General features: G+C 39.7%; 1 pseudogene; it reads right to left on the reverse strand.

The window, feature by feature from the left end:
• Window positions 1-1,105: 1,105 nt before the first annotated feature.
• On the reverse strand, window positions 1,106-2,066 carry LOC128316046 (ferritin light chain-like; annotated as a pseudogene).
• Window positions 2,067-18,375: the final 16,309 nt, after the last annotated feature.

Raw genomic sequence — 18,375 nt, forward strand, 5'->3', positions numbered from 1 at the left:
GGGGATCGCATTTATCCTTTTTTCTTTTATCAGGTTATGGAACAATATTTCCTAGAACTGCTGGTGGACAGATGTTCCGTGTTGTCTTTGCTGCAATTGGAATCCCTCTATCATATTCTTTAAACATCTTGGTAAATTAATTTCTCTGCCATTTGAAAACCTTGGAAACTACTTTAAATATAAGGGAATAAATGAGGTTAAGTTTTCTCTCTCTCTTCACACAATCACACACACACACATATCTGGGAGAGAAATTTTGTTTATGGATTCACAACCTTAGATTGACCAGGCACATGACATTTTATATTTACTGGATTCATGTTGAATGAAATTTGTAGGAGTTGAAAAAGCAAAGCACCCTGTGTTATGAAACAGAAGAGAAAATCCAGCATTCAAGAGACCATCTGTTTCCTCTTAGGTGATTTGCCTCCAATCATTTAACTTCTAAGATGAGCAGTGGTGAATTGGTATGACCTAAATGTTCTCAAAGTCATTAGCCAACTCCTTTATTTTACAGAAGAGGAAAACATTTTATAAAGGCTGAATGACTTACCCAAGATTACCCAAAGAATTAGAGGTCGTGCAGACCTGAGAGGTGCAAAGCTTTGTCTACGTATCAGGTTGAAACATGTGTGGTCATGGGGCGCCTGGGTGGCTTGGTCGGTTGAGTGTCTGGCTTCGGCTCAGGTAATGATCTCACGGTTTGTAAGTTCGAGCCTCGCATCAGGCTCTGTGCTGACAGCTCAGAGCCTGGAGCCTGTTTCAGATTCTGTGTCTCCCTCTCTCTCTGCCCCTCCCCTGTTCATACTCTGTCTCAAAAATAAATAAACGTTAAAAAAAATTAAAAAAAAGAAACATGTGTGGTCACCTTGGTAATTAGCACAGGTTTTACTCTTTTTAAAAAATTAGAAACACAGTTCTTTATTTAAAAATTGAATAATTTATTACCACATTGCTAAGTTGTACACATTCTTCAAGAAGCTACAGTTAACCCTTGAACATGTGTTTGAACTGCATGGGTCCACTTAAATACTTTTTTTTTATTTGCTAGGGTTTTTTTTTTTTTTTCCTTACTATGAAAGCTTTATTGTTTCCATTTGGTCCACAGTTTAGGAGAGGGCTCTAGGGTATTTAAAGAGCCCTATCGTGGCTGAGATAATCAGACAGAAACCATGATGCCAGGAGGATGCCAGAGGGGCCCCTGAAGGGCTGCTGGGTCCTGGAGACTCCCAGTCACATGAAAGAGTGAGCCTTTCTGAGAGATCCTCTTCCAGTCCTTAGGACTGGCCAGCCTGCGGACCTTAGTCAGATGGTCCCTGTCTTCTTGATGCAGCTCACCTCCTCATCCAGGAAGTGGTTTTCCAGAGAGTCACAGGGATGGGAGCCTGCCAGTGCAGAGCCCAGGGCATAAATATCCAGAAGGGCCTGCCTCGGGCGCGTCTCCAGGACCTTGGCAGTTTCCGTGGCATTGGGGGTTTTACCCCCTTATCCTGGGCTGGCTTCTGCCTCCTGGGACAGGACATGGCTGCCGGGCTGGTTTTGCATCAAGAGAGGCTTGGTGACCTAGTGTTTCTCCTCAGCCAGCTCACAGAAGAAGTGGCCCACACCCTCCAGAGCCACATGGTGGAATTTGAGACTGAAGCCCAGAGAGAGAGGTGTAGGAGGCCGGCAGATGCGTGTTGACCAGGTAGCTGATGGTGGCCTCCACCTGAGTGGAATAATTCTGATGGATCTGGGGGCTCATGGTTGATCAGCAATAAGCAGCTAAGCTCAGAAAACAGTGTTGGCTGGTCCCACAGACAGAGGGTAGCTGAGAAGACAATTCTAAATATTGTGACTGGAAAAGAGGTTGGAGGGTGGTGGGAGGCTGGAAGAGGGGCATCCCTGGGCCTGTTCTGCCCAAATACTGTTGAAGCAAGAGACAGATCTGAGGGACCACTGGGTGCACTGCCTATAGGCAGATTGTTTTCAGTATTGTGCTGTAAATATATTTTCTCTTCCCTATGCTTTTTTTAAATAACATGTTCTCTTCTCTAAATACTTTATTGTAAGAATACAGTTTACAATGCATATAACATACAAAATATATGTTAGTTGACTGTTATCAGTAAGGCCTCTGGTCAACAGTAGGCTATTAGTGGTTAAGTTTGGGGGGAGTCCAAAGTTATATGGGTTTCCCACTATATGTGGTCAATACCTCTAGCCCCCACCTTGTTCAAGGGTCAACTGTATTTTATTTTCTATAAAGGAACATAAAGATGGGATCCTGTTCAGAATGCCCACAGGGAGTAGGTAGGCAAGATGAGATCCCATTAATTGATATAATCAGAGTCCTTACTCTGGGGGCAGAGAGGCTTCAGAATGTGGGGTGTCACTTTCTTTGTTTTTTCTTGTGTTATTTTTGGAAGTCTATTGTTACTATAAAATCTGCACAGGTAATTAGAGTTTAGACCAGTGGTCCCAAGCTTGGTTGTACAATATAATCACCTTTGAGCTTTAAGAAATCCTGATACCTAGGCTCCACTCTGGGCCAATTTGATCTGAATCTTTGAAGGTGGAAACTCAATGGTTTTTATTTTATTTTATTTTACTTTATTTTATTTTATTTATTTAATTATTCTTTAATGTTTATTCATTTTTTTGTTAATGTAGCATTTATTAGAGTTAGATTTGACTGCATTATCCTTTCATGTTATTATTATTATTTTTTAATATATGAAATTTATTATCAAATTGGTTTCCAAACAACACCCAGTGCTCATCCCAAAAGATGCCCTCTTCAATACCCATCACCTACCCTCCCCTCCCTCCCACCCCCCATCAACCCTCAGTTTGTTCTCAGTTTTTAAGAGTCTCTTATGCTTTGGCTCTCTCCCACTCTAACCTCCTTTTTTTTTTTTTCCTTCCCCTCCCCCATGGGTTTCTGTTAAGTTTCTCAGGATCCACATAAGAGTGAAAACATATGGTATCTGTCTTTCTCTGTATGGCTTATTTCACTTAGCATCACACTCTCCAGTTCCATCCACGTTGCTACAAAGGGCCATATCTCGTTCTTTCTCATTGCCACATAGTACTCCATTGTGTATATAAACCACAATTTCTTTATCCATTCATCAGTTGATGGACATTTAGGCTCTTTCCATAATTTGGCTATTGTTGAGAGTGCTGCTATGAACATTGGGGTACAAGTACCCCTATGCATCACTACTCCTGTATCCCTTGGGTAAATTCCTAGCAGTGCTACTGCTGGGTCATAGGGTAGGTCTATTTTTAATTTTTTGAGGAACCTCCACACTGTTTTCCAGAGCGGCTGCACCAATTTGCATTCCCACCAACAGTGCAAGAGGGTTCCCGTTTCCCCACATCCTCTCCAGCATCTCTAGTCTCCTGATTTGTTCATTTTGGCCACTCTGACTGGCGTGAGGTGATATCTGAGTGTGGTTTTGATTTGTATTTCCCTGATAAGGAGCGACGTTGAGCATCTTTTCATGTGCCTGTTGGCCATCCAGATGTCTTTGCAAATATCTTTTCCCATTCCGTTGGTTGCCTTTCAGTTTTGTTGATTGTTTCCTTTGCTATGCAGAAGCTTTTTATCTTCATGAGGTCCCAATAGTTCATTTTTGCTTTGAATTCCCTTGCCTTTGGGGATGTGTCAAGTAAGAAATTGCTGTGGCTGAGGTCAGACAGGTCTTTTCCTGCTGTCTCCTCTAGTGTTTTGATGGTTTCCTGCCTCACATTCAGGTCCTTTATCCATTTTGAGTTTATTTTTGTGAATGGTGTAAGAAAGTGGTCGAGTTTCATTCTTCTGCATGTTGCTGTCCAGTTCTCCCAGCACCATTTGTTAAAGAGACTGTCTTTTTTCTATTGGATATTCTTTCCTGCTTTGTCAAAGATAACTTGGCCATACGTTTGTGGGTCTAGTTGTGGGGTTTCTATTCTATTTCATTGGTCTATGTGTCTGTTTTTGTGCCAATACCATGATGATTACAGCTTTGTAGTAGAGGCTAAAGTCTGGGATTGTGATGCCTCCTGCTTTGGTCTTCTTCTTCAAAATTACTTTGGCTATTCGGGGCCTTTTGTGGTTCCATATGAATTTTAGGATCGCTTATTCTAGCTTCGAGAAGAATGCTGGTGCTATTTTGATTGGGATTGCATTGAATGTGTAGATAACTTTGGGTAGTATTGACATTTTAACAATATTTATCCTTCCAACCCGTGAGCACGGAATGTTTTTCCATTTCTTTATATCTTCTTTAATTTCCTTCATAAGCTTTCTATAGTTTTCAGCATACAGATCTTTTACATCTTTGGTTAGATTTATCCCTAGGTATTTTATGCTTCTTGGTGCAATTGGGAATGGGATCAGTTTCTTTATTTGTCTTTCTGTTGCTTCATTATTAGTGTATAAGAATGCAACTGATTTCTGTACATTGATTTTGTATCCTGCACCTTTGCTGAATTCATAGCAGACTTCTGGTGGAGTCTATCGGATTTTCCATGTATAATAACATGTCATCTGCAAAAAGTGAAAGCTTGACTTCATCTTTGCCAATTTTGATGCCTTTGATTTCCTTTTGTTGTCTGATTGCTGATGCTAGCACTTCCAGCACTATGTTAAACAACAGCGGTGAGAGTGGACATCCCTGTCGTGTTCCTGATCTCAGGGAAAAAGCTCTCAGTTTTCCCCATTGAGGATGATGTTAGCTGTGGGCTTTTCATAAATGGCTTTTATGATCTTTAAGTATGTTCCTTCTATCCCGACTTTCTCGAGGGTTTTTATTAAGAAAGGATGCTGAATTTTGTCAAATGCTTTTTCTGCATCGATTGACAGGATCATATGGTTCTTATCTTTTCTTTTATTAATATGATATATCACGTTGATTGATTTGCAAATGTTGAACCAGCCCTGCATCCCAGGAATGAATCCCACTTGATCATGGTGAATAATTCTTTTTATATATCGTTGAATTCGATTTGCTAGTATCTTATTGAGAATTTTTGCATCCGTATTCATCAGGGATATTGCCCTGTAGTCTCTGTCTGGTTTAGGAATCAAAGTAATACTGGCTTCATAGAATGAGTCTGGAAGTTTTCCTTCCCTTTCAATTTTTTGGAATAGCTTGAGAAGGATAGGTATTATCTCTGCTTTAAATGTCTGGTAGAACTCTCCTGGGAAGCCATCTGGTCCTGGACTCTTATTTGTTGGGAGATTTTTGATAACTGATTCAATTTCTTCGCTGGTTATGGGTCTGTTCAAGCTTTCTATTTCCTCCAGTTTGAGTTTTGGAGGCGTGTGGGTGTTTAGGAATTTGTCCATTTCTTCCAGGTTGTCCAGTTTGTTGGCATATAATTTTTCATAGTATTCCCGGATAATTGCTTGTATTTCTGAGGGATTGGTTGTAATAATCCCATTTTCATCCATGATTTTATCTGTTTGGGTCATCTCCCTTTTCTTTTTGAGAAGCCTGGCTAGAGGTTTATCAATTTTGTTTATTTTTTCAAAAAACCAACTCTTGGTTTCATTGATCTGCTCTACAGTTTTTTTAAATTCTATATTGTTTATTTTTGCTCTGATCTTTATTATTTCTCTTCTTCTGCTGGGTTTGGGGTGTCTTTGCTGCTCTGCTTCTATTTCCTTTAGGTGTGCTGTTAGATTTTTGTATTTGGGATTTTTCTTGTTTCTTGAGATAGGCCTGGATTGCAATGTATTTTCCTCTCAGGACTGCCTTCCCTGAATCCCAAAGCGTTTGGATTGTTGTATTTTCATTTTCGTTTGTTTTCATATATTTTTAAATTTCTTCTCTAATTGCCTGGTTGACCCATTCATTCTTTTTAGTAGGGTGTTCTTTAACTTCCATGCTTTTGGAGGTTTTCCAGACTTTTTCCTGTGGTTGATTTCAAGCTTCATAGCATTGTGGTCCCAAAGTATGCATGGTATGATCTCAATTCTTGTATACTTATGAAGGGCTGTTTGTGACCCAGTATGTGATCTATCTTGGAGAATGTTCCATGTGCACTCTAGAAGAAAGTATATTCTGTTGCTTTGGGATGCAGAGTTCTAAATATATCTGTCAAGTCCATCTGATCCAATGTATCATTCAGGGCCCTTGTTTCTTTATTGACCATGTGTCTAGATGATCTATCCATTTCTGTAAGTGGGGTGTTAAAGTCCCCTGCAATTACCACATTCTTATCAATAAGGTTGCTTATGTTTGTGAGTAATTGTTTTATAAATTTGGGGGTTCCCGTATTCAGCGCATAGACATTTATAATTGTTAGTTCTTCTTGATGGATAGACCCTGTAATTATTATATAATGCCCTTCTTCATCTCTTGTTACAGCCTTTAATTTAAAGTCTAGTTTGTATGATATATGTATGGCTACTCCAGCTTTCTTTTGACTTCCAGTGGCATGATAAATAGTTCTCCATCCCCTCACTTTCAATCTGAAAGTGTCCTCAGGTCTAAAATGAGTCTCTTGTAGACAGCAAATAGATGGGTCTTGTTTTTTTTATCCATTCTGATACCCTATGTCTTTTGGTTGGTGCATTTAGTCCATTTACATTCAGTGTTATTATAGAAAGATATGGGTTTAGAGTCATTGTGATGTCTGTAGGTTTCATGCTTGTAGCAATGTCTCTGGTAGTTTGTCTCACAGGATCCCCCTTAGGATCTCTTGTAGGGCTGGTTTAGTGGTGACGAATTCCTTCAGTTTTTGTTTGTTTGGGAAGATCTTTATCTCTCCTTCTATTCTAAATGACAGATTTGCTGGATAGAGGATTCTCGGTGCATATTTTTTTCTGTTCATCACATTGAAGATTTCCTGCCATTCCTTTCTGGCCTGCCAAGTTTCAGTAGAGAGATCCGTCACGAGTCTTATCAGTCTCCCTTTATATGTTAGAGCACGTTTATCTCTAGCTGCTTTCAGAATTTTCTCTTTATCCTTGTATTTTGCCAGTTTCACTATGATATGTCATGCAGAAGATCGATTCAAGTTGCATCTGAAGGGAGTTCTCTGTGCCTCTTGGATTTCAATGCCTAGTTCTCAGCTATTATTTCTTTAAGTACACCTTCAGCACCTTTCACTCTCTCTTCCTCCTCTGGAATACCAGTTATGCATAGATTATTTTTCTTTAGTGCATCACTTAGTTCTCTAATTTTCCCCTCATACTCCTGGATTTTTTTTCTCTCTCTTTTTCTCAGCTTCTTCTTTCTCCATAATTTTATCTTCTAGTTCACCTATTCTCTTCTCTGCCTCTTCAATCCGAGCTGTGGTCGTCTCCATTTTATTTTGCAGCTCATTAATAGCATTTTTTTAGCTCCTCCTGGCTGTTCCTTAGTCCCTTGATCTCTGTAACAATAGATTCTCTGCTCTCCTGTATACTGTTTTCAAGCCCAGCGATTAATTTTATGACTATTATTCTAAATTCACTTTCTGTTATATTGTTTAAATCGTTTTTGATCAGTTCGTTAGCTGTCGTTATTTCCTGGAGGTTTTTTTGAGGGGAATCCTTCTGCTTCATCATTTTGGGTAGTCCCTGGAGTGGTGCGGAACTTCGGGGCCCTTCCCCTGTGCTGTCTTGAATAACTTGTGTTGGTGGGCGGGGCCACAGTCAGACCTGATGTCTGCCCCCAGCCCACTGCTGGGGCCACAGTCAGACTGGTGTGTACTTTCTCTTCCCCTCTCCTAGGGGCGGGATTCACTGTGGGGTGGTGTGGCCCATCTGGGCTACTTGCACACTGCCAGGCTTGTGGTGCTGGGGATCTGGCGTATTAGCTGGGGTGGATCAGCAAGGTGCACGGGGGCAGGAAGGGCAGGCTCAGCTGGCTTTTCCTTCAGTGATCCACTTCAGGAGGGGCCCTGCGGCACCAGGAGGGAGTCAGACCTGCTACTGGAGGGATGGATCCGCAGAAGCACAGCGTTGGGTGTTTGTGCAGTGCAAGCAAGTTCCCTGACGGGAGCTGGTTCCCTTTGGGATTTTGGCTGGGGGATGAGCGAGGGAGATGGCGCCGTTGAGCACTTTTGTTCCCCGCCAAGCTGAGCTCTGTCGTTGGGGGGTCAACAACTCTCCCTCCCGTTGTCCTCTAGCCCTCCCATTCTCCGAGCAAAGGTGTTAACTTATTACCTTCCAGATGTTAAGTCCCGCTTGCTGTCAGAACACACTCCATCCGGCCCCTCCGCTTTTGCAAGCCAGACTCGGGGTCTCTGCTTTGCTTTGTTGGCGGGCTGCCCCTCTGCCCTGGCTCCCTCCCGCCAGTCTGTGTAGCGCGTCTCTCCACCCTTCCTACCCTCTTCCATGGGCCTCTTGTCTATGCTTGGCTCCAGAGAATCCGTTCTGCTAGTCTTCTGGTGGTTTTCTGGGTTATTTAGGCAAGTGTGGGTGGAATCTAAGTGATCCGCAGGATGCAGTGAGCCCAGCGTCCTCCTACACCGCCATCTTCTCCTTTCATCTGTTTATTCCTTTTTGAAAGACAGAGACAGAGTGTGAGCAGGGGAGAGGCAGAGAGAGAGAGAGGGAGACAGAGAATCTGAAGCAGGGTCCAGGCTCTGAGATTTTAGCACAGAGCCCGATGTGGAGCTCGAACCCATGAACCATGAGATCATGACCTGAGCTAAAGTCAGACGTTCAACTGACTGAGCCACCCAGGTGCCCTCTCAATGGTTTTTAAACCACTCCAAGTCATTTCAGTGTGCAACAAGGTTGAGAACCATGGATCCAGACCAATGGTTCTTAACTGGAGTGAGTTTTGCTTTCCAGGAGGGATATTAGGCAATGTCTAGACTCATATTCAATTGTCACAACTCAGGAGGAAGTGCTACTAGCATCTAGATGGTTGAGGCTGGGGATGCTTTTAAATATTCTACAATGCATAAGTCAAGCCCTCACCACAAAGAATTATTGGGTCCAAAATGTCATTAGTATCAAGGCTGAGAAACTCTGATCTAGATGACTGGCTCTCGAAGCATGGTCCCAGGAATAGCAGCATCAATGTTATCTGGGAATTTTTAGGAATGCAGATACTCAGGCCCCATCCATGAGTTCTGAATCAGGAACTCTGGGATAGATCCATGAGTCTGCTTTAACAAGCCCTGCAGGTGATAAAGACGCACACAAAAGTTTAAGAGACACTGACCTAAAGCCTGATTGACCCTTAAGATTAAAATGTGAAAAACTTCTGCCTTTCAAAAGAAACTGTTAAAACAATGGAGAGACTAACTACAGACTGGGAGAAAATGTTTGCAAATTATATACCCAGTAAAAGGGTGTGCATCTAGAATATTTAAGAATTCTTAAAATTCAGTAATACTTCAGTATTTTTAAACGGGAAAAAGACTTAAACACACCTTTACCAGTAAAAAAATATACACAAGGCAAACAAGCACATTAAAAAATGCTAAGAAAAAAATCCTAAGTATTAGTCATTAGGACAATGCAGGATAATAACAGCAATGAGATACCAACACACATCTAAGGTAACAGTTCAAAAGAAAAAGATTGACCACACCAAGTGTTGGCAAGGATATGGAGGAACTGGAACTCTCATACATGAAATGGGAACATGAGATGGTACAATCACCTTTAAAAACAGTTTTTGGCAATTCCTTAAAAAAATTAAGTGTACATTTACTTTATGATCTAGCCTTTTCATTACTAGGTATTTGCTTAAAAGAAATGAACGCTTATGTCCTTTCAAAGATTAGTACATAAATATTCATTGCAACCTTATCTGTAATAGCTCAAAAGTGGAAACAACTGAAATGTCCATGAACAAGTGAATGAATATACAACTGTGATATATATATATATATATGAATAGTATATATATATATGAATAGTATATATATATGAATAATACTTACCAATAAAAGGAATGAACTATTTATAACACTACACAACATGGATAAACCTCAAAGTAATTATTCTTACTGAAAGAAGGCACACCAAAAAAAAAAAAAAAAAAAAAAAGACTACATACCATATACCATACCATACTACTACAGAAAATTCTAGGAAATGCAAGCTATGGTAGAGTGACAGAAAGCAGACCTGTTAGGGTCTAAGGTCAGAGGTCAGGATAGGGTGTGGAGAGCTGGGTAAGTCAGACCATCAAAGGAAATGAGGAAACTTTTAGAGTTGGTAGACAAATTCATTATCATAATTGTGATTGTGGTTTCACAGGTGGATACATATGTCAAAACTTATGAAGTTGTCCAAAGTTTATTTTCGTCAGTTAAACCTGTTTTTAAAAGAAGGAGGGGAGGGGCCTCTGGGTGGCTCAGTTGGTTAAGCATTTGACTCTTGACTTCAGCTGAGATCATGATCTCATGGTTGTGAAATCAAGCCTGACATCAGGCTCTGTGCTAGCATGGAGACTGCTTGGGATTCTCTGTCTCCTTCTCTCTCTATGCCCCTTCCCTGCACGCACACATGTGAGTGTACACACCCTCTCTGTCTCTAAAAATAAATAACCATTTAAAAAAAAAGGAGGAGGGGAGGTGCCTGGGTGGCTCACTCGGTTAAGCGTCTGACTCTTGATTTCAGCTCAGGTCACGATCTCACAATTCATGAGTTCTAGCCCTGCATCGGGCTCTGTGCTGACAGCATGGAGCCTGTTTGGGATTCTCTGTCTCCTTCTCTCTCTGCCCCTCCCAAACTCATGCTCTCTGTCTCCAGAATAAACAAACATCTAAAAAAAAAAAAGGAGGGGAAGCTGTAAAACTCCTATCAAGTTAAAAACTGGACAAGCTAAATTAAAGTGTATAGGGATCCACATAGGGTGATAAAACCATAAAGCAGTAGTTCTCAGACTTTTTTGTCTCAAGATGCCTTTCCACTCCTAAAAATTATCGAGTGCAAACAGCTCAAAGGCTTTTGTTGATAAACTATTCTTTAGGAAAAGCACAATACCTCAGTAATCAGCAGAAGTGCAGTAAGCATACTTTCTCATTTTCTCCAGAATATTAATATCAGAAAAAATAAATTAATTTTACAGAATATTAAAAATTCATGTACTCAAGACTCATAACTTAATAGTTTTTAAATTACTAGATTAAGACATTCTTAAGTGAGGCTGGCTTTTTTTTTTTAACCACGCATGCCTCATGTTCAAGAATATAATGACTGTTAGTACAGTCAGCTGCTGTCGCCTTGATATTTGTGGTGTCAGCAGTTTCAACACCATCTCTCTCCATCAGTACAAACGTCAATACAGTAAAAAAGACAAATTATGTCTTAGTATTATTATGAAAACAGTTTTGATCTTGTAGATGTGCAGAAAGGTTTTGGGGCTCCTGGAAGTTACAGTCCACGCTTTAAGAACCACTGCCATTAAGAAATGCAAGGAAGTGATTCCTGTATAAGTCAGTACAGTGGTTATTTTCGGGAGGATGGAAGGATGGGGCACATGAACGGCATTCCGAGTTGTATTAACACCTTATAATTAATCACTAAGCTGATGCAGTTCATTATATATCCTTCCAGAATTTTCTCAATGTATACACAAACATATGTATACAGGATTTTCCAGCTTTATTGAGATATAACTGACATAGAACCTTATATAAGTTTAAGGTGTGCACCAATCTATGGTACTGTACTGTAAAAAAAATCCACATTTAAGTGGACCCTGTGCAATTCAAACTAGTGCTGTTGAAGGGTCAACTCTTTATCTTTCTCTCCTACTTATGTCACTCAGCATAATGCCCTCAAAGTCCATCCATGTTGTTGCAAATGGCAGTATTTACTTCCTTCTCATAGCTGAATAATAATCCATTGTATATGAATTATATACAATACAATAATACAATACAATAATAATTCATTGTATTATAATGTATCTACAATTATATGTGTATGTATCTTTATCCATTTATCTGTCAAAAGACACTTAGGTTTTTTCCATGCCTTGGCAATTGTGAGTAATGCTGCAGTGAACATGAGAGTGTAGCTACCTCTTTGAGATCATTACCCTTTCCTTTGGACATATACCCAGAAGGGGGATTGCTAGATAATATGGTAGTTCTATTTTTAATTTTTTGAGGAACCTCCATACTATTTTCCAGAGTGGCCACACCGGTTTACATTCCCACCGGCAAGGCACAAGGACTTTTTATTCTCCGTAACCTTGCCAGCATTTGTTGTCTCTGGTCTTTTTTACTTTTTAAATTCTTTATCTGGTAAATTGCAGAATGCTGTCTTTGGGTTTGGGTACCAGGAAATTATTGTGATCCTTTAGCGGTGTCACGTTGCTTTGATTTTTCATGGGCTTTGAAGTTTTGCGTTGCTGTCTTCTCATTTGAAATAGCAGACACCCCCTCCAGTTTTACTAGCTTCAAGATAGAAATACTTTCTGTCAACCCTGCTGGAGATTCCGAGGCAATCTCAGACCTTGTAAGTGTGTACCTATTCTTTCTCGCTTTTGGCGGAATGCTTAAGACAATGTGCCTTCTCTGGAGCCTCAACACATCCAGCTGAGTGCTGACAGCCTCTTTTGTTCTTCCAAAGCTGACACTAAAGCTCAAATTTGTGGTCCCTGTCTGGCCCACGTATTTGGCTGACTTTCTGCACTTGTTCAGTAGCCTTGACACATGACTTCACACATGTCAGAAATGTACACAGGGGGCTGGCCATAGGGTAAGGAGAGTGTGTGGGTGAGACACAGAGCCCTGGGGGGCCTGTGGGCCAGTGAGGCATTCCCAGTGGTCAGAGCTGGGCTTCTTGATGGAATCTGAGACACAGTTAGGATCTGTGTTCCTTTAATGCGTCAAGAGTACTCTTCAGCCTCTCCCCACACCCCTGCCCCAGTCACATAGCTCACAATTCAGTCCTCTGAATGTGGTGAGAGAGAAATGAGCCCCTTCGGCAGCATCCCACACAGAGAAACTCGAGTGCTCACTCTCATTCTCTCTCTTTCCCCCACAGGGTAAAACATAGGCAGAGAAAGATCTTTTTTGGCCCTCAGCTGGGCCACTTTAAGGTAGAGGTGATACAGGCAAAGTCAAATTGTTCCTCTTATCAATGCAAATGTGGCCAAACTTGTTTTGTTTGTCTGATTTTTTTTTTTTTTTTTTTTCTCCAGTGGAGTGCTGGAACTTTTCCTCTGGAAACCTAGAGGTCCACAAAGGTTCTCTCACCTAGGAGTGATTGTCTTAGTCAGTGTTCTCTAGAAAGCACAGCAGCCAAGGGGAATTAGAGGTGGTTCATAGACCACTGGAGGGTCCACAGCTGGGACCAAGGCTTCTCTGCCTATTACCTGGCATACAGGTGGGCTAGATGCCTCTTGGGTCCCTTGGTATATGGGGCTGGATCCCACAGCTTCCTCAAAGGCACTCTTGTCCATGGATGGATGCCAAATTTTTGTTGTTGGGGGAACAGGGCCAAAAACAAGGGATATCTTATGCTACCATGATGCTGATATCACTCCCTACACAGTATTTTTAAAAATTTTATTATCTCTTTAGCTTCAAAATTATAGATACCTCTCTGTGATGGTATTTTAAAAAGCTACTTAATGAAGTCTAATGACTTAATTGTATTCCATTTTTTTCATAATTTACTTCCGTTTAAATTATTATTATAATGTATCTACAATTATATCATATTAAATTGTATTTATATTAATAATTTAAACAAACTATTCACAAACTTTTTAAATCTCCCCTGCCCATTCACAAACTTGTAAACAGAACTTTAATAGTGGTTAAAATGGATTTGTCATGATAATGAAACATGCTAAAAAGAAAAAAACTGTATATATTCTGTATAACTTCTAATCGTTTTATATTTTTTAAGCATCTAGCAAAACTTTCATATTATTATGGGTACATGTGAATTTTCATCTTTAGCATTTAACAGTTAGTTTGTTTTTATTGCTAGTTATATATTATTGTGTAAAGAAGTTTTATTTTTGAGTGAGGGGCCAGAAACTGTTGTATGCAGTTTGTTTACTATCTTATCCCCAGTTGTAATAATTCTCTGGCTTACAGAACACAACTTTATTCGCTGTAAAAGTTAAATATGTAAAAACTGATTTATGTAATCTTGTTTCATAAATGGGGAGAAAGGGAGGCACTAAGAACAAAAAACTAAGTCTAAAATATTTTAAACATTTAGGATCAAGTGATTAGTCTTTAGCCGACAATTACAGAACTTTGGGGGTGGGGGAAATATTGTAATATCTGAATAGTTTTTTTTTTAAGTCACATGTATGAATAAGTATTTCTTTAGAGGCAATATGTAGTTTAGTTTTACAATATTATTATCTGGTCCTCAAGACAACTCCATTTGTGGTGGGGGAAGGTGGGGAAGCTATTACTATCTAAAACAATAGAAACAAACTGATAGGGTTGAGATTTCTAACATCAGAGCCAAAATCTAACTCTTCACATACAACAATGTTTCTCAGGCCTATAGAATGAAAGAGTGCTATGTGAATTGTGTTGAGCTTAGGGAAAGATACTCAATAATAAACTTAGATAAGCAGGCTTACAAGATCTTGTCCATTTTTGCTAAAACCAGCACTCCATGATGCTTTATATAACTTTGAAGTGTTTGGACCAAATGGATGTGGTCCTGTGGCGACTCAGGATGGATCATAAAGATAACTTTGGTCAAACTTAAATGGCTTCTTTGCTGTCCTTTCCCCTGGGCCCACATTCATGTGTAATTGATAAGAGGGAAAGAATGGCAGGTTTAGACAAATGCCTGTTAGGAAAGTGCAAGCACCAAAAGAAGAGTGTTTGCCTCAATACTGAGTGGAGACTAAGACTTCTCAAGGCAATGTAGCCTCCAAGTTGATGCAGATCTTTCGGCCTGTGGGACAAAAGAGTATTAGTCAGCTAGGACCACCATAATAAAACACTACAGATTTGGTGGCTTCCACAACAGAAACCTATTTACTCCCATTCTGGAGACTAGAAGTCCAAGATCAAGGTGCAGACAGATTTGATTTCTCCTAAAGCCTCTTTCCTTGGCTTCCAAATGGCTGCCCTCGCATTGCCTCTTCACAAGGCTGTCCTGGGAAGCCCCTGGTGTCAGCCCCTGCTGTCTTTCCTAATCTGTTTTTATGAGGAAATCACTCAGATTAGACTAGGGCCCTCTCCACTGACCTCATTTTAACCTAATTACCTTTTTAAAGGCCCTATCTTCAAATATGGTCACATTCTGAGATAGTAGGGGTTAGGGCTTCCTCATGAATTTGAGACGATAGAGTTGATCCTATAACTGAATCCGAAGATAGAAAAACTTCCAGGAGGTAGACACAGTGAGTACACACAGTGAGCCCTTGGTCCTGGAGTGTTCCCTACCTGGACACAATGGTAGGGAAGAAGTGGATTGGGGATCCCTTAGCCCTCACTACAAGCTAGCTTTCTCAGCCTTTTTGTTTCTTCTGCTAACCCAGTGGACATAAAGACATAGGGTGTGATCAGCCAGGCCTGCTGCTGTGCCTCTCAGGGAAATCTGTATATGCTTTCAAGGACCTCTTCAACGACCTTTCTCTCCTCTCCTGTAAATCCACCTAGTAACAGAAACGATCAGATCCTTAGGTCAAACCCTCCCTGGTGTGGTCTTCAGAAGCCTTGAAATCAGGTTAAGATAGTCCATAATCACTGTCAGTACTATATCACAACAGGGCCAAATCCAATTCATTCCATTTCCCCTCTCAAATAAAGCTCCCACAATCTTGCCCATCCACACTCAGGAAAGCTTATAAAAACTACACTAGATATTATCAGAATTCAAATAAGACATTTCCAACATTTGAAATGCTCAACTTCTGTCTGAATGTGATTTAATGTAATAAAATGAGAACATTCTCATTATGCTCACAGAGAAATGAATGCTTCAACACGTCTTGATTCCACAGGAAAATAAAATCCACAAAATCTATACCAAATGTCTGTCTGCTGCCTTTTTCCCCTAAATTTTCTCTGTATCATCCAGGAGGGCTTGGGGGAGGAGGTACTACCCAGTTGGGGGCCCTTCCAATGTTGGTTGATTCCAAAGCCCTTCCCCATGTGTCCCCCTTTCTAGCGTTCAGAATAATCTACAAATATTAAACTGTGCCCCCACAAAAGAAAATACAGTACACATCAGGATCTAATGTGACCACTACAACTAATTACTATAAAAACCTAAATCTCCTTAGGCAATAGTGTTTTTAAAACTCAGCCCTGTCATTGTGGTACTTAGAATTCACAGTCCCCGGTGTTATGAAGTAAATTATATGTAAATATAAGTAAATGATATTTTTTATGTAAATGAAAAACAAGTTTTCCAAATGTTGATTTATCAAAGCTTGGTGAAGGCCTAAAATATGTCTTTTTTCCCCCTTTTTTTGCTTTGCATTTCTGATAATGCTGGCTGGCAGTATGGGCAAAAGGTGCTGGATGAATGATGACTTTATAATAAATGGGTAGAGACTTGAGTCATGATAAAAAAAAGAAAGTGAGAAGGAAGAAATTAAATTACAAGATGAATGTCTTGATTCTGCTTGAAAATGTAAATATGGTTTTTTTTTGGGGTTCTCTAAGCAGTAAATGATCCATTCACTGATGCCAGTCAGTGACCTGATCTTCTACGAAGCTGACACTTTGTTTAATTTACCTCATAAGGCAAGCACACAGAAAGGTGTAGAGCTTAGTCTGGGTGAGGTGTCCTGGAGTAGGCTGGGGGTATGTGGGCCGCACCTAGAACAATGAAGAACTGTAGCCTGATACGTAGGCAAGGGCGATCTTAGAAGGAAGAGGGTCAAGTTAAAGTGTTACATGGAAGTTAATCTTAAATCATGGTGTAGACGCAGAGACTAGGAAACAAGGAGAGACTAGGAGAGAAGACAAGAGATGACAGAACACAGGATGATAGGAGGTAGACTGGTAGAGCCTGGACAAACTCCTAGGGGCAGGATTATTCAAAGGCATGATCCCTTTATAGTAAGGGCCCCAAGCCTTTCAGCGGTGAAGGAGTAAATAAGAACTCTAAGTTAGTAGAACAAACAGTTTTTTAATGCTGCTGGTCTATGACGTAAATGCTAACATTTTATCTCTTTTTCTAATATATTTTAGAACAGTGTTTACCTTGGGTATTTTTCATCATGATCGGATTCCTTTTCTTTCTGGTATTACCACCATCTGTTTTCATGTAATTAGAGAATTGGACTTAACTTGAAGGAGTTTATTGTTCATTCACCACCATAACTGCAATTGGTTTTGGAGACTATACAGTAGGTGAGGCGTAATAATTTTGAAATAAGGTTAGCTATCATAGAAACAGATTGAAACAGGATGTAAAATAAATGATCAAAGGGAAATTTTAACAGATTTCTTTAAGAGAGAAGATAGAGGTCAACCCCTTTTACATAAATGATCTTCATTGTATAAATAAACTCACCCTGTCCAGCTCCCTCTCTCAGCACACCACAGTGATCACTGACTGTGGGAATAAGATACAGAGTAATTCCTGTAAACTAAGTATCTCTGCTTGATCACACATAAGCAAAAGACATATATAATCAAAACACCAGGCTTAAGTGATTAACCCTATAGCATGTACCTTATATAAATTTTTCAGAAAGCATTTCAGATTGCTTCCTAAAATAAAGGGGGGAAAGGAAATGGATAGATCCATACAGACCCTAAATGTTTTCATAAATATCTGAGTCAAGATGAAATAGCACATAAGTCCTTTTGGATATAGATTTGTAAGCTAGTACTTTAATAACTCCATTTCATTCTCTGGTTTCCATCGATTTCTGATAAGTCAACTGTTAGTTTTATTGTTGGTCCTTTGAGGTCCAGAGCCGTCCCCTTGCACCTCATACTTCCCCAGCACCATACCTGCTTTTAAGCTTTTCTTTTTGTCTTTGATTTTCAGCAATTTATTATCTACTTCAATGTGGTTTACTTTGTATTTATTTTGCTTGGGGATCACACAGATTATTGAATTGAGGAATTGATATTTTTCATCTGTTTTGAAAATTCTCAGCTACTATCTGTTCAAATATTGAGTATTCCTTGTTGTCTGGGACACTAATTACATGAATGTAAGACCTCCTCACTGGGTTTCACATGTTCTAATGTACTTTCTGTGTTTTCCTTTTTTTTTTTCTTTTGTCTTCTCTTAAGATATTTTTTGTTAACCTTCTACTTTACTAATTCTAATTTTTATATGTAATGTGCTTTTAAATCCATTTATTGAGTTCTTAGTATCATATTTTTTTTTTTTTAGTTCTAAATTGTGCTTTTGTTCTCCCACCCTTTTGGTGTATTTTAATTCTCCGGTGAAATTCTTCATCTTTCCATCTATTTTTCCATATTATCTTATATTTAAGAATATATAATCATGGTTATTGTCAAGTTCTTATCTACTAATTTCAA

Source organism: Acinonyx jubatus, chromosome B3 (genome assembly GCF_027475565.1).
Source record: "Acinonyx jubatus isolate Ajub_Pintada_27869175 chromosome B3, VMU_Ajub_asm_v1.0, whole genome shotgun sequence".
Classification (NCBI taxonomy): Eukaryota; Metazoa; Chordata; class Mammalia; order Carnivora; family Felidae; genus Acinonyx; species Acinonyx jubatus.